This window comes from Lissotriton vulgaris, chromosome 2_1 (assembly GCF_964263255.1).
Source record: "Lissotriton vulgaris chromosome 2_1, aLisVul1.2, whole genome shotgun sequence".
Lineage (NCBI taxonomy): Eukaryota > Metazoa > Chordata > Amphibia > Caudata > Salamandridae > Lissotriton > Lissotriton vulgaris.
In genome coordinates, this window is record NC_141687.1 from 1,588,990,488 (window position 1) to 1,589,007,158 (window position 16,671).

The 16,671-nt window shown below is 44.5% G+C and overlaps 1 protein-coding gene across 1 annotated transcript in view; it reads right to left on the reverse strand.

Annotated features, from left to right (window-relative positions):
- The window catches only part of LRP1B (LDL receptor related protein 1B), a 3,669,685-nt gene that overhangs the window by 3,434,463 nt on the left and 218,551 nt on the right, over positions 1 to 16,671 (reverse strand). The gene's annotated exons all lie outside the window — the stretch shown is intronic.

The window sequence follows — 16,671 nt, forward strand, 5'->3', positions numbered from 1 at the left end:
TTAGGCAGCTCCCTGACCCTAGGGCTACCTAGGGACTACTTTAGGGGTGACCTATGTCTAATACAAAGGGGGTGTAAGGCTTGGCAAGGAGAATAAAATGCCAAGTTTAAGTGGCAGTAAAACTGCATACACAGTCCTTACAGTGGCTTGCCTTATGCATGTTTAATGCGCTACTTATGTGGGATGCACAATTAGCGCTGCATGCCCACTAGTAGCATTTAATGTGCAGGCCCTAGGTATATGGTATCCCACTGTACAAGGGATATACAATTAAATGAAATATGCCAAGGTGCAAATCAATGATACCATGTTTAGAGTAGAGAGCACATGCACCTTAGCACTGGTCAAAGTGGTAAAGTGGCCAGTGTTTTCAAAACCAACAAAAAGAAGGTCAGAAAATAGTAAGAGGAAGGCAAAAAGTAAGGGATAACCCTGCAAAAAGGGCTATTTCCAACACATGTGACCCATAGTGGTTGCCCTGAACTTTGACATTCAACCCGGTCCAGCATGACCAGTTAGCCCTGGTAGGTGCTTTATGCTTTTAAGCCCTTTATTTTTTAAGATGTTCTTTACAAATTCATAACTCCAGTTCTACTTATTTGATTTTTGTTGTTTTGTTCAATGAATTAAGCTCTATTTTTCAAACCAGGTATGGTAGATTTGTGTGTAGTGTTTTCACTGTTTTACTGTTTTAAGTGTACCACAAATACTTTATACATTGCCTCTTAAATTATGCCTTACTGTTCTGTGCCATGCTACTAGTGAGTGAGCACAGGTTACTTTAGGGTGTGATTCTGACTTACCCTGACTTGGATTGTTGTTCTTGCTTGAACAGGGTGAATACTTCTGCCAACCAGAAACTCAATTTTTAACAGTATGCTTTAATGGTTTGCAACTGCAAATTACCAACACCTCAAATGAAATAGTGATGTATTCACAAAGGGATGCTTTCTCATTTGTGAATCTTGTTACACAAGTTCAGGGGGAGCAAACAGTGGTCCAGGGGCCTACTGCCTTCACCTCATGATGTATTTCCAAATGGGAAACCATTTTATTTTTAAAAGCAGTACCAGTTTGTGGAAAGGTCCACAAACATGGTGTTTGAGGGCATTGCAATACTTCTATCCTACTCTTCATCTTGAAAATGGTTGGGACTTTAAACTGCCAGAACCATGCGTTACTCCCCCTTGAGGACAGGCTGTAGAACAGATCAACCCCAGATTTGAATAGGGTGGAAACTGTTTTCATGCACAGAATAAAATACAATATATAATTACATAGCATTCTCTACTCTCCTAGAGAATAATTTAAAGTTAGGTAGAATTAAACACAAGTAAAACATTTGCCTGCTGAAACGTATCAAGAATACTACTGGGAATGCTTGTGAATACCAAAAAGTACTGCAACATTATGTACACATATATTTACAGGTGCAGATGTACTACTTTTGTGCATAGGCCAAATAGAGTCCATGTTTGATCATTTCAAGGTACACCTCACATCAGTTTACAATTAGAAGCTTATTTGAAGGGAAATCAGGGTGTTTGCACACTTAACCATGAAATTAACTTATTCTAAGGAATTCCACAGGCATGATATTGGAGTTTGAACAGTCTTGACTTAAGCTATTGTTGCTCTCCAACACAACCCACTCATAAAAGAAACCCGTTTTTATTAAGTCATACTATTCAACAGCAGTGATGTTGAAAGATTTTATTGTTTTTTTCTTACTACTCAAAGAACCTTCAAGACTGATTCCAGAAAACCCATCTCACTCGCGGCTTATAATGGGCTTCTAAAGAGCCCTTCTTGTTTCATTTTAGCTAGCACCAGCCCATATATTCAGGATGCCTTATTTAACCATATCTTGTCATTCTCAACACATTCTGCACCTAGTGAAACAAGAACCAATGGCATGCTTTATCAGTTCACAGTAGACCAGTACACCCCACATCAATTGAACTTCTCCAACGGGTCTGACACTCACTCTGGTGAAAGGTCGCTCGTTACTTCAAAGTACACATGTTACATTGCAGCAAACACTCTAAAAAGTAAAATATACACATCATACATAACCATGTTTATCTTTAAAATTAATCACAAGTCTGTCTATCAAAATCCTTGGTTAAGATTTCAGAGTTTGCTTCCGAACATTCTTGTTATCAATATCTACGGATGTTTTCCACTGTTCTCATGTTTGAGGCTTCTTCTCAATGAACAATGAGCTGAACATTGGATTTTAAAGTTAAACCTATGACAAACATAGTGTCAGGTTTTTGTTTATCACAATACCAAACATGTTTCACCCGCTCCTCTTTCATTTTCAGTGTTGTGTAGTTCCGTATTAGAAAAAAGTACCTTGTCCCATGGTGCACAACACGTAAAATACAATATGATAAATGCTTTTCTAGGAATTTTGGGTCATATGTAGGTAACTAGGAAATACCGATTCCTAAATACCGAAATTTACCGATACAGTATTTAGAAATCGGTATTTTCGATGTCATAAAAAAAACGGTAAATTTTACTGAATCCGTAAAAATCTGTAAAAATTTACCGATTCCACAATACCGATCAGTATTTGGTAAATACCGAATCGGTAAATATTACTAAATTGGTAAATACCTAATTGGTAAATACTGAATCGGAAATTCAAAACAACATCAATTGAGGAATCAGCCAATCCTGTGCATCCACCAGCCCTCCCAACCAGGAAGTGGCCACACCCAGGCATGTGCACACAATCAGAACCTTCTGGAGAGGCTGGGAGTGCAGAGGAGAGCAACAGAGTTGCATTCTGAACTTTTCCAGGCAGCACAATGGCCAGCCAGGACACAGAAAGAGAAGGAGGTGAAAGGAAGAGGAAACTGAAATTCAGCCAAAAGGAACTGCAGTTCCTTGTGGAGGAGGTAGTAAAACAGCATACAAAGCTGTTTGGAAAGCAGTCCCTGCAAGTGGCTAATTCGGAAAAAAGAAAAATCTGGCTTGGAATCCAGTCACAGGTGAATGCCATTGGAGTGACACCCCACGACATTGAAGTGCTCAAGAAACGGTGGAATGATATCAGGAGCATCACCAAAAAGAAGATGGCTGATCTAAAAAAACAAGCCAGCCAGAGGAGGAAGGAACAGGGCACCTGCCCTGACTGAACTTGAGTAGCTTGTGGAGTCCACGATAGAGCCAGAAAGAGTCTGTGGAATCGGGGATGCAGACAGCTCTGCCAGAGCTGCTACCAAACAAGGTAAGAAGCATGCACAGCATTGTGCATCCCCCTTCCCCTATCCCAAATCCCCAATTGGGCTGTGTAAAACCTACTCCAGTACAGGTTTTTGTTAAGACCAGCCATGCATTATGGGAGATGTAGTCAGTGAAACCCCTATCATGACAGTAATCGCACTGAACAACAAGTGATAAGCAGGCAGGGGACAATGAGTGCCAGAAATGAATATTTATTTTTGCAATGCAGGGCTGCGGGAACACTGAGCTAATGTACAATTTCTGTCCACAGGCGAGACATTGCGCAGGACTGCTCAGGACAAGGAAGAAAGGGCCCCCCGGAAGGACAGAACAGAGAGGGCCAGTACAAGTGCAGGCCACACCACACCACCACAGCCCGCCTCGCTGCCACAGCCAGCCTCGCCACCACAGCCAGCCTCGCCACCACTGCCAGCCTTGCCACCACTGCTAGCCTTGCCACTTCTGCTAGCCTCACCAGCAGCAACACTACCTGCAGTGGTTAAACCCAGGAGGCATGCTGTTGCCACACTGCAGGAATTTGAGTTGTCCTCAGAAGACACGAGGGGGAACATCAACTGTGCCACTGATGGCAGTAATGCTGGTTTGCTATCCACCTCTGAGGGAGCACACACAGGTGCCAGATGCCGCCGCAGGGCTCAGGAAAGCAGTCCACTTCTACAGGGTGAGGTTCATGGTGTATTTGCAAGGCTGGAGGCAAACATGGGGAAGGTGCAGGGCCTACAAGGCAAGGCAATTCAGTTGGTACAGCGACAAATGAAGCACCTCAATAACAACATGGCTAACATTGAGAAGGGCATTTGCTCAATGGCTGAGGGAATGACGGAGATGGCTGCAGTCATGCGGGACATGTCCCAGTCTGTTATACTGCTGTGCAGAAAAATGGATGAGGAAAGGGTAACACGGCACAGGGAGAGGCAGAAAATGGAACACCATTCAAGGGCAGTGAACCGCCTAGCAACTGCCACTTCTCTTCTCTGCAGGCACTCTGTGGCCATTGAGGAGGGGCTGGCACACTGCAGCACTGATGTCTCTAGGGGGCTGGTAAAGGTAACCACTGCACTTGAAGTGCTGGTGAAAACTTAGTCTGCCACTACAGGTGCTGTGGAAGTAAGGGACAGCGAGGACACGACCAGTCGGAGCAGTATTACCCCCCTGCAACAGACCCCGTGAAGAGCAGCAGGTGGCATTGGGCTGGCACTGGTTCCACAGCCATTGATGACAGTCAGCTGATGGCATCCAGCACTGTTGTGCGTGGCCGCAGACGCTGATGCAGCCCACACTATCAGAACTGAATTGGGTGAAGTAACCCATGACTTCCTTCTATGGATGTCACAAATTGGACTGCCAAGTTTGGCCGTTTGTGTTGTGGCGTAGTGCCTAGATATTAAAACTACGTCATTACATGCAACAACTGGCTTTGTCTCCTTACTCACTTAAAAATAGTTGGGTGTGATCTCTGCCCGTCTTTGTCTCACATCTGTTGCGTGCGCCACTCCTGCTGCGTTGGGCTCTGGCTGTGCAAAGTCATCATCATTGTCCTCAAAATCAGTTAATTCAACTTCTGTATCTTTCTTTGTGGCAAGGTTGTGCAGCATAGGACAAGTTGCAATGATTTTACAGCAGATGATGGGTGTGTACTGACGTGCGCCTCCGCTTTTGTTGAGGCAGCGGAACCTGCTTTTCACTAGTACAAAGGTGCGCTCCACAACTTTGTGTGTTGATTTGTTTGCCACATTTTATTGTCTCTCACTCAGGGTTGATGGATTTAGGTAGGGAGTGAGACTAAATTACTGCACAGCATATGTGCTATCGCTTAGGTGAGAAAGAGAGTGCCATTAGTTATATACACCAAAACACATTCATCTGCAGTAACTATGAGAGTGTGTCACAGTGATTTAACTAGCAGGTATCCTTCTCCAAATTCTCCGCAGCCAGGTGTGTGTAGATCCCACTGTTCTGGAAGATGTATGAGTTGTGGGTGCTCCCAGGAAATTTGGCTACGATGTTGGTGATTATGTTGGCAGCATTGCAGATTACCTGCACATTTATGGAGTGGGTGGACTTTCTGTTCCTGTAGATATACTCAGTGGTTGCAGGTGGGAAGATTGGAATGTGTGCACCATCAATACACCCTATGACATGTGGGAACTGTGCAATTTGATAAAAGTCTGAAGTCTGTCCTGGTTTTCAGCAGTTCCGCCTGTGTGTTTGGGAAGCTAATGTAGTGATGCATTCTCTGCATCATGGCATCCAGGAACTTTCTGAAGAAACGGGACAGGCAACTCTGAGACACCCCGCCTACTGCAGCTATCACCCCCTGGTAACTGCCAGATGCAAGAAGATGTAGGCTACAGAGCACCTGCACATGTGGTGGTATGGCGTGCGCCCTTGGTGATGGGTGCTCCGGTAGTGGGTGCAAGTCCCTTATCAAGTCCGGGATGGTGTGGGTGTGTAGTCTGTACCTTTCATGGATCTCAGCCTCAGTTTGTTTTAAGAGTGTGATGCGCCGTCTGTAAATGCGTTCCTCCCGTCTCCAGATTCTCACTCCTGCTACCTGTAGCTGTAGCCGCCTTGCAATCTCATAGAAAGCCGCCATAGTGATCACATTGTAGCATTTTGGGATTGCTTAAATACACTGAAGCTGATTACCACCTGCTTTCAGTCAGTGGTAATTACCGACTCCTAAATACCGAATTTCATGAATTTCGGTATTACTGATTTTTCCTACATCTCTTTTCTCATTTTTACCATTTCTTATTTACCGATTCGGTAAATAAGGAATCGGTAATTCCGATTCGGTAGTTTTGAATTCGGTAATGAAGAATTGGTATTTACAGATTCATAATAACCAAAGCCTTCCCTACTTCCCTACTTACCTAATACCTTAATGATATTTCTAGAAGTTGGGCGTCAAAAGACCCCCATTCTTCACTCACAACTGCACAGATTCCAGTTTGGTACGGGGTTTCTTTCCTGAACAAATACATTGGTGCAATACTTGATCGGTAGCTTATGGGAACTTAAATTATTACATTTGAGAATATAAAAAGAAAAAGAGGAAAACTCCTCATTGTTACTACTGCAGTTCGACCAATAATAAAAAGTGCGAGGGACTGCCATTGCCCTAGTGCATTCTTGGCCCTGAAAAGTGTTGACACGTAATTTAGCTGGAAAACCACATGGAAATCATGGGATTAAAAAATGTTGATGTATCCGATTGAGCCCAACCTGCAAACCTGAGTATGCATATTGACCTGAGTACTTGGCCTGAGCAGTTAAATAAAAGCACTTCAGACTGTGTATGATAAATTCTGTAACCCCCTAAATCTGAAAATGTGTAAATCTTTCTAAATGTTCCTGCGATATTTTGTTTTTCCACCGCCAAGTACAGAATTAGATCATTAGCGAACAATCTGAGCTTGGGAGCCTCTGGAAATGGTGCCTTAATCTCAGAGTACTGATGCAAAAGCAAGGCTAGTGGTTCAATGAATAAGGCAAGCAACACTGGAGATGTGAAACAACCCTGTCAGGCTTTGCTATATAATTTCTGCAGGAGCTTCACCAATTTGGGGGACATAATTGCACCTAAGCAGAATGGGAAAAAGAATATCCCACTGAACTAGGTCAAATGCTTTTTCTGTGGCGATCATGATGATTGCTGCTTTTGCTTCATTATTTGCAAAATAGCCAATTGCCTGTATTAACCGCTTCCATGGGGCAGGAATTCAAGCCCTGTGCTGGACATTCCAATCGGGGACGTGGTTGTGACGGAACAATTCCGTCATCAGCACAGCCCAACCTGGACTCATGATGGAATGGTTCCGTCACGAGCATGGAAGGGGTTAAAAAATGTACAATATTTGTGATGGTTCTCACCGGTAGAACCACATTGAACTCTATGACCACTATGCTAGGGTAGTTTGTCTGGAGGCCATAGTTTTAGTAAACAATTTTTCATTGATTAATTGAACCAGCAGTCCCGCTATTTGAGCCATGAACGTCGTTCCAACAAACTTTCACATTGGGAGAATTTTTGATGGCTCCCTATACTTCTGCAATCATAATGGGAGCCACAGCCTAGGCCTGCTGATCTCTGCTAAGCATGGGTCGATTTATTGCCATGAGATATTCATTACTCGTTTCTGTAGCGGTAGGAGGTGGAGATGTGTATAGTTTTTTATAGTGCCTAAGGAATACCCCATCTATTTCTGTCATTTGAATGGCCATCTAACCCCTATCCTTGTAAATTAATTCAATGGCAGCATTTCTGCGTCTCTTTTTGACTGACCACACAAAAAATCTCCCAGCATGTTCAGTTTTCTCATAAAGCTTAGACGTCACAGTGCTTCTTTAATTGTTGTCTAGCTTCTCTATGTTTAGAGCCATTTCCTTGGGAGTGGTGTGTTAGCGAGATCACACAATGTAATTGTCTTCTCCCTCCATTATTTTGATTGATTGGCTTTAAGGGAGATTGCTTCCACACTGATAACAACCTTATATGACTTCCAAACCAAAAACGTAGATGCTGATGGTGAGATTTTGTACCATTGCCTTGGGTCTCCTTTCCATTTTTTTGCTGTTGCCTCCTGTGTTTTTGCTGGTCTAGATGCTTTGGGCACTTTGACACTGCTGTTCAGTGCAAAAGTGCAAGTGCTCCCTTTGTACATTGTTAGTATGGAGTAGTGATTCCATGATTGCCTGTTTGATTTACTTGCAAAAAGAACAATTAATGGACAGAATGCAGAACAATGTCATACATTCACCCCAGTACAGAGATCTGGGCCAATATCCATAGTTGTTTTGCTCACCATGCCATTCCAGTTTGGACCCAGCCATATGCAAATCAGTCTTGACCTGGTGTCCCATGGAAACAGTCCAGCCCGGACTGCCAGGCCAGGTCCTTCCTGGACTGGAAACAAGCATCCTAGCACCGGTTTTGGTCCATGATGCTTGACTTCAGTGGCATGGAGAGCACTGGACTCACATCTAAGCATACCCGTCCCACTCGGGGTGACAAATGCAAAAAGAACAATTGATGGACAGAATGCAGAACAATGTCATACATTCACCCCAGTACAGAGACCTGGGCCTAAATCCATAGTTTTTTTGCTCACCATGCCATTCCAATTTGGACCCAACCATATGCAAATCAGTCTTGAACCTAAGCCCAAAGGGAACAGTCCAGCCCGAACTGCCTAAATTGATTCAATGGCAGCACTTTTGCGAGTCTTTTAGACTGACCACACCAAAAATCTCCCAGCATGTTCAGTTTTCTCATAAAGCTTAGGAGTCATAGTGCTTCTTTAATTGTTGTCTAGCTTCTCTAAGAAGAGCCAGTTGCTTGGGAGTGGTGTGTTAGCGAGATCACACTGCAATGTCATTGTCTTCTCCCTCCTTTGTTTTGATAGGTTGGCTTTAAAGGAGATTGCTTCCACCCTGATAAAGGCCTTATATGACTTCCAAACGAAAAATGTAGATGCTGATTGTTAGACTTTGCACCATTGGCGTGGGTCTCCCTTCCATTTTTTTGCTGTTGCCTACTGTGTTTTTGGTGGTCTAGATGCTTTGGGCACTTTGCCACTGCTGTTCAGTGCCAAAGTGCAAGTGCTCCCTTTGTACTTTTTTGGTATGGATTAGTGATTCCATGATTGCCTGTTTGATTTACTTGTCAGACACTAGTACAGTGCACCATGTGTGCCCAGGGCCTGTAAATCAAATGCTGCCAGTGGGCTTGCAGCACTGATTGTGCCACCCACAAAAGCAGCTTGTAAAATGTGGTTCAGGCTTGCCATTACAAAGCCTCTGTGCAGTCTTCTACTGCCATGTTGGCTTGGCAAGTCCACACTTGCCAGTCCTAAACCTTCCCTTTTCTATTTATTAGTCACTCCTAAGGTAGGCCCAAGGTACCCCTGTGGGCAGGGTGCATTGTAGGTGAAAGGCAGGTCATGCTCTGATGTGTGTTGCATGTCTTGATAGTGAAATACTGCCCATGTTGTTTTTCACTATTGAAAGGTTATCTGTTCCCATAGGCCAGAATGGGTAGTTTGTTTATAACATCTTTTTTAGGTCCTCATTTCACCATTGGCATTTGCAAAGTGAACAATAAAAGCCCGACCCAACCTGGGCACCCACGGCTAATGTTCTTGCGTTCGCTTTGGGCTGACCAGGCCTGCTTCTTTGTACGAGGCGTACTGTAATCATAGAACCTTTGAGGCCTTAGACCAGCCTCATCTCTTTGCCCCATGAGATCAGAGTTACCCACACATTGTTATTACCATTATCTGCAAGCCTATATCCAGGCGCCATTCCTAATGCTGCATGCAGCCAGTTTTCTTAGAGAGGGGGACTAGGATCCTTCCACAGTTTGCAGATCTCTCTGCGAGAGATCAAGATCGAACAGAAGAACAGGCCCACTTGTGTCGAAGATAACGACATTATGAGATCCATATCCAATCCAAACAGAAGTCAAGCTGAATTAAGGCACAGCTTAACTTTAAAAATACTTTCCAGAGCCCTCCCCACGCTAGCCCAAAAGTCAATCAAAATAACACAATCATAAAAAGTGTGGATGTCATCGGCCTCAAGAAGGCAGCATCTGGGGCACTTAGGGAGGGGACAAAGAACAAATGTTGCTTTTTTTGTGTGTATAATACAGCCTATTGATAACATAAAAGTGTTTTTTTTAAAAGAGAAGCTGGCCTGACGAACGTATATAAAATATGGAGAGATAAAGCATAAAGACTAACTGAAACCTCTTCCAAAGTGGTGGAATTCCATACTAAATGAGAAGGGGGAAGTTTTGCTTCCTCTGCATCTAAAAGGCTCCTATACCAAAATCCCACTTCTTTTTTACTAGGGTTCGCACTTTGGAGGGGATTCTCAATCTCCCAATTTCCACCTATATTCTCCTTGCTGAAAACCAGGAACAAAGTTGCAAATATTTAAATCTGGAAAAGGAATCCCCTATCTTTAATCTCAAAACTTACCAGGGAAGGACCCCCTCAGATGATACGAGGTCAAACCATATCTTAATCCCTGCTCTCTTGATGGGGAATGCTAAACCATCTTTGAGGCACTCAGGCAATCCCGGGGAATCCCAGATTGGGGCAAGATCTGAATAATATCTTATCCCCATCTCGCTTTGACTTTATCCCAAACATGAAGCGCTAGTTTTAAAACCTTTAATCTGACCTTCTTGAAAAACTTTGGCGCACCAAAAAAAATGGTATCCCCTGCCTCAAGGTTAGCCATTACGTTCAAAATCCGACCCCAGTTGGAATCATCAGGAATAGAAAGCAGACAGCGCACATTTTTAAGCTGAAAAGAAAATGAATTCCAGAGCACGTCCGGCAGGCTAGGCCGCCCTTTAAATTTTTTTGTTTTAACTTTTTCCAGGACAGCCTTAAGTTTTTATTAGACTATATAAAGCTGCCTACTTTGCCCTGGATTTTACCTAAGAGCTTATCTGGAAAGACTAAAGTTATGGTACTGAATAGATACGTCAGTTTGGTGAGGATGACCATCTTAACTATATTAACGCGACCGTCGATTATAAGAGGAAGGTTTTGTCATCTAGAAAAGAGATGGTCGATCTCCTTGGCCACTTTCTTCAGATTTATCTGGGTGATGTTATTTAGGTCCTGTACTATAGTTATCCCTAGATACTTAAGCTCGCTGCTACAAATACCTGGCCAGTTGTCCACCCCCCAGCACATTACCTCAGTCTTGGTTTTGTTGACCGAGTAGCCAGAGTACAGACCAAAATCGATCAGAACAGCCTCCACCCTAGGTAGCCCCTTCGCTGGATTGCTGGTATAAACCAGCAAATTATCGGCATATATGGCTAATTTGCAGATGTATTCCGAAACTTTAAAGGGGGTGATCATATCATCCAGCCTCATTGCCTGCGCGAGGGGTTCAATATATATATCGAACAAAAGGGGTAAGATGGGGCACCCCTGTCGGTTCCCCTTTTTATACTAAAGCTCGGTGTCAGGAGACCATTTAAGAGAATACGGCAGAAGCGCCCTCATAAGACCTGAAGAGTGTTTGTATAAATGTTGAGCCGAAGCCCATCATTCTTAAAACTTCCCATAAAAAGCCCCAGTTGACGCAGTCAACCGCCTTGGCTGCGTCATACGCAGCCACTGCCAGGGGCTCCGACTGTGCCAACGCTAGGTCTCTATACTGCCTATTAATTGCAGAGTTTGCTCCTGAATGTATCTACCCAGGATAAAGCCCTTTTGGTCAGCATTAATCAATTGTGGAGCATTCTTGACCAGTCTCCCTGCCAAAATGCTGGTAAAGATCTTAGAATCCGCATTAAGCAGGGAGATTGGCCTATAGGATTCCGCTTTGAGGGGATCTTTCCCCGGCTTTAAAATGAGTACTATTATGGCCTTCCACAATGGGGGACCCTCCCCTCTGAGCTATATATGTAATTAAAAAGCTCACATAACCTTGGAACTAAAACCTCTTAAAAGACTTTGTAGACTTCACCTGGAAGGGCATCAGCCCCTGCGCAGAGTTAGACTTTAGCCTACCCATCAAGAGTGAAAATGAAATAGGGGCGTGGTCAGATAGGATGCTTGGAAGTATAGTAATATCCTCCAAAGTCTCTAAGCCTATTCTATCCATAGGAATATAATATATTCTTGAAGCGTGCCCATGTTTTTTACTAAAGTATGTAAAACCTGGCACTGCTCCCATCTAAGCCTTCCAGACGTCCACTAATCCAAACTTGTGAATCATATTAATCATGGCCGGACGAGAACGAGGGGGCAGCAATATGCTGGCTATGGTTTGACCGGTCCTGACGAGGATCGAGAAGGACATTAAATCACCCCCTACGACCACCGTGGAGGTAACCTCCACCAACCTAGTCTGTACTCTGAGCAGGCAGGCAGGGTCATCGATGTTGGGGCCATAATAGGATACAATAGCTAGCTCCCTCCTCGAAATTTGCTTGTACCATAATCCACCTGCCCATGTGGTCTGTAGACATTGACTTTATGGAGGCACTGGCTCCAGTTCTTAAATAAGACTGTGACCCCTTTTTTAGAAACTGTCTGTTCAGAGAAACAGAACGGTCCCACCCATCTGTATTTTCCAAAAACAATCTTACTCTCAATGGGACTCTTGTAGGAGGAAGACTTGGGCTGGAGATTGTTCTAAATATTTCATTATCAGCCTTTGTCTCCTTGGGCAACGAAGACTGTTAACATTCCATGATATAAACCTAATCCTAGCGGTCGTCATTAATAATTGGTTCATCTGCCTCTCTCCCATTGGCTAGGCGCCCCATAGCCCACTTACTCAACAGAAAAAAAGAAGAAAAAGGTAAATGAGGACTCGTTTTTATATTTTCTCCCACTGCAGCCCCACCCATGCCCCCCTTCCCACCCCGACCCCGCCCTGACCCCAAGCATCCCTCACTACCCAGGGGAACCCTCCCTTCTTCTCTGAGCATATGCTCTTGGACAAGAGCCCCCCCCTGTGTGCGACTAAGTAGTATGTGCATAATTAAAAAATAGTAAGAGCCTATCCTAGTGTGGCAGCATTTTGAAAAAAGCTATACTCTTCCCCAGTGATTCTGTATTCTTATTTTATGTATTTTATGTATATTTATATTATCTCTCCCTTTTTTATTTTATTTTTGTTCTCATGCTCCATAGTAGCCCAACGCCAAGAAGATCCCTATTGGTTACACCCTACCCTCGCTTCCACTTCTGCTTTCCTTTCTGATCTTATCAATTAAGTTGTCAACTTCCTCTGTCTGGCTCAAATTGTACATGTGGCTATCCCACATTATCCGGAGAGATGCAGGAAATTGTAGCTGAGAAGGGCCCCTAAAGAGTTCAAAGTTGCCATTCTCTTGCCCAACTCCCACTGTTTCATGGCGGTAATAAGCAAAATATCTGAGCGAGTAGAGAAAGAAAAGGGGCTGGAAAAGGAAGTACACTTTATAGGACCCGCTTTAAAGCCAAAGACAAAGACCGAATTCTCTCCTTGATGGCATACGTAAGGAAGTTCACCAGGATTTCTCTGGGAAGCTCTTTCCCGGAGATTCTCCTGTATGGGTCACGATGTACCCTTTGAATGACCTCCATCTCTGGAGAGTCCTTTAAAATTGTCATTTTTAGAAGCGAAACCATAAAAGACTTTATGTCCCCTCCCTTTGAGATCTTCAGGAACATTCCACATTGTTACATTATTTTTCCTGGAGTGATTTTCGAGACGTTCGATGCAATCCTTCATCTCCCGGTTCTGCTGAGCCAGCTTGTCCATTGCTACTGAGGAAGAGCTTAAGGCGTCCTTGATCTTGGGGATCTCTGCCTCAAGAGCATCCATTCTTTGCGAGACCTCCTTGAGTTTCTGGGCCAATACCTCACAAGAGACCTGAATAGCGACCTTGTTCGCCTCTGATATTGTAAATCTTCCAACCAATGTCCTCCTTCAGACCTAGCAGGATATCAGCCAAAGTCCCCGGTACCATCAGAAGCTGAGGAGCAATTACCATGGGCACTGGGACAGAGGACGAGGGGGACTCTTCTTCCGGAGTACTTATGCAGGCATCTCCTTGTTCTGTATCTTGATTATCTAACACTGAAAAGCTATTTGATAGCTCCACAGATGGAAGAACAGTAATTTGCTGGTTATTTTTTGATGCAGCTCCTCCTCCGGGAGCTTTAATATAGGGGGTAAAGGCCCCAGCAGAAGGCTGAGAGGTGCCATCTGTAGGAACAATGGGAGGAACAGTAGACGGCTTGGGGACATAGCAATAGCAGAAGCCATAGCAGCCATAGTGCCAGATTTATCCTTTCCCCGATCAGAGTTAGTTGGGAAGAGAACCCTGTAGTAGGACTTCAATGATGGCATAATTTTAGGCCTGGTAGAAGGACCCACTTTTGCTTTTTTCCTGCCCTTTCCTTTACCTGGGGGTGTATTTTCTAAGATATGGCTTTCCTTCCCTTGTCTGGAGGTGGCCTTCATTTCTATAATAGGAGATGAATTAAGCGGGGCTGGTACGGTGTTGGCGATCCTATTGCGTAAAGTATAATGGCTTATCCCGCCTCAGACGAGGGTGCTATCGTGGGACAACCAGAAATGCTGGGATGACTACTGACGGCACTATGCCCTGGCCTCTCCATACAGGACTCTCATGCTTCACTTAGAGCGCCCCGCGCAGCATCAAAAAAAAGATTTAAGGGCCCTACGAACTTTATCGGGGCTCCGCTTCCAGCAAATACCACCAGGTCCTGTAACATTGGGGACCTCAAGAGATGGAAACCCACCAAAACAAGATTTGGCCCCCATGGAAAAGCCTCACCTTGATCCCAAAACGGGAAATTTCAGTTGCAGCGAATCTTCCTTTAATGAAATGCGGGGTCTCACCTCCCTGCCCGGAGACTCCCCTGGCACTTACTTGACAGAATGCCGATCCAACCACTCCTCCGAAGAAATGCACATCAAGTCCTCCGAGGCCGGGACCGGGATGGGGGGCAATCTCCTCGGGTTCTTCCGCCACTCTCTGGCCGCGTCCAACTCCCGGAACCACGAAGGCTCCGACACTGCTCCACCTCCAACAACGCAAACCTTCGAGTCTGACTCGTAAATTAACAAAATACAACGGGACACCCCGAGGAGCAGACACTGGGATGCGAGCACCAACACAGGTTAGTGTTTTTAGTTAAGCTCTCGGATCATATGGGCATTTCTGGAGGGAACGAAAGTGCAAAAGCAGCAGCCGTCAGCCGCTAGCGATGGCTCAGACGCCACACATAGAGGAGGCGCTCCGTCACAACCGTCAGCTTCCGGCCACCATGTTCCCCCCTCCTTAACATCTTATACACATAACTGACCCCGGGAACAAGATAGAACAGAAAAGTTTAGTATGCCTGAACTTAGAATGTTAAAGTGCATCTTTTAGTGAGGGTGATTTTTACATTCTGTGTTTGAAAATACCTCTTTTAGAATGTGTGCCTCTGCTAGGTTTATGTATTGCATGTCTGGCCTTTGGATGACAGGGGCTGGAGAAGGGCTGTTGCTCCAGAAGTCGGATAAGTCAGGGCTGGGCTGAATGAACCTGGGTTGAATTTAGAGTAGGGGGAGGAGATGATTTTCTTTCACATGCCTGGGCCTGGTCTGCCTTCAACAATGCCGTCTCCAACTCCTGCCAGGAAGCTGCACCAGTGAGGACAGAACTGGTTTTGGTTGGTTACAGACACTCTCTGCCTTCAGAGAACAAAGGATTTGTGTGTATAAAAAGTGGGGCCCAGACTTTTAGATCACTTCTGGGAAATCAAGAGGAAACCTCTGCCAAGGAGAAGAGCCAAAGAAGCTGAGGAGGAATACTGCCCCTGAACTGTTTGCTGACTGGGATTGGCCTGCAGTGGCTGCTCTCTGCCAAGGAAAAGAGAAAAAGGACCTTGCTGTTTTGGTTTGTCACCTGCTTGAAGAAACGATGTCCAAGGGCTTGAAACTGAGCTTGCCTCCTGTTCTGATGTCTCAGGAACACAAAGATTTCACCCCTTCTGTCTTCCTGCATCTGGAACTGCTGTTCCAGGTGCTACAGAAGTAAATTGCAACACAGACACCGGTGAGCAATGCCGTAACCTGCACTGAAGCTGTGAGCGCTGCTCAACTTGCGACATAGGCCTGACACCTTCTGCCGCGCTGCATCAACTCTGAATAGACTTCAGTCTATTCCATTGGTTAGGGATTAAGACATCTATCCTTCAGGCTGAATTAAACCTCTTAGAAAAGCAAATATACTCCTGTGCCTGCGATAATGAGCTCTTCAGGGATCGACTAATAAGCTCTCGACCTCTTCTGGACAAAAACTTGGAAACCTGGTCTTTTTCCTTACAAGATGAATCCAATTTAATATTCTGAAAGATTTTACAATCCCGCCCAAATCAGCAAGAAGCCGTAATGCATTCTCAAGATCTTCGAGGGCAGTTCTATTGTCCTCTATTGGGTCACAAAAGTTAACCACCTGGAGGACCTGATTGTCAATTTTCACACTTACACCTTGCCTTGGGATTTCTAATGGTTTGATAGACTTCCCCCAAGCAATTACATGTGAACAGGACCGCCACTCTTGTGATTGCTGCTCCAGCAGATGCAAAAAATCTAGGGACATAATACTTGGCATTCTAGGGGAAAAAGATTGTAGCTTAAGGTGGGTTTCCTGAAACAGAATTATTTGAACCTGGGCAGACGTAAGCCAATAAAGTGTGGATTTAAGCTTGATGTGGTTGCTGGTTTCATTAATATTACATGAAGTTATTCTCTTGAACAGCCTATCTGTCATTACGATTTAAAAAGTTGTTCAGTCCCCTAACAAGCCCTCTTTTAAGACTTTGCCTCCTGAACTGCTTTAATGTGTATAGCCTCCCATGGTCCTCTTAA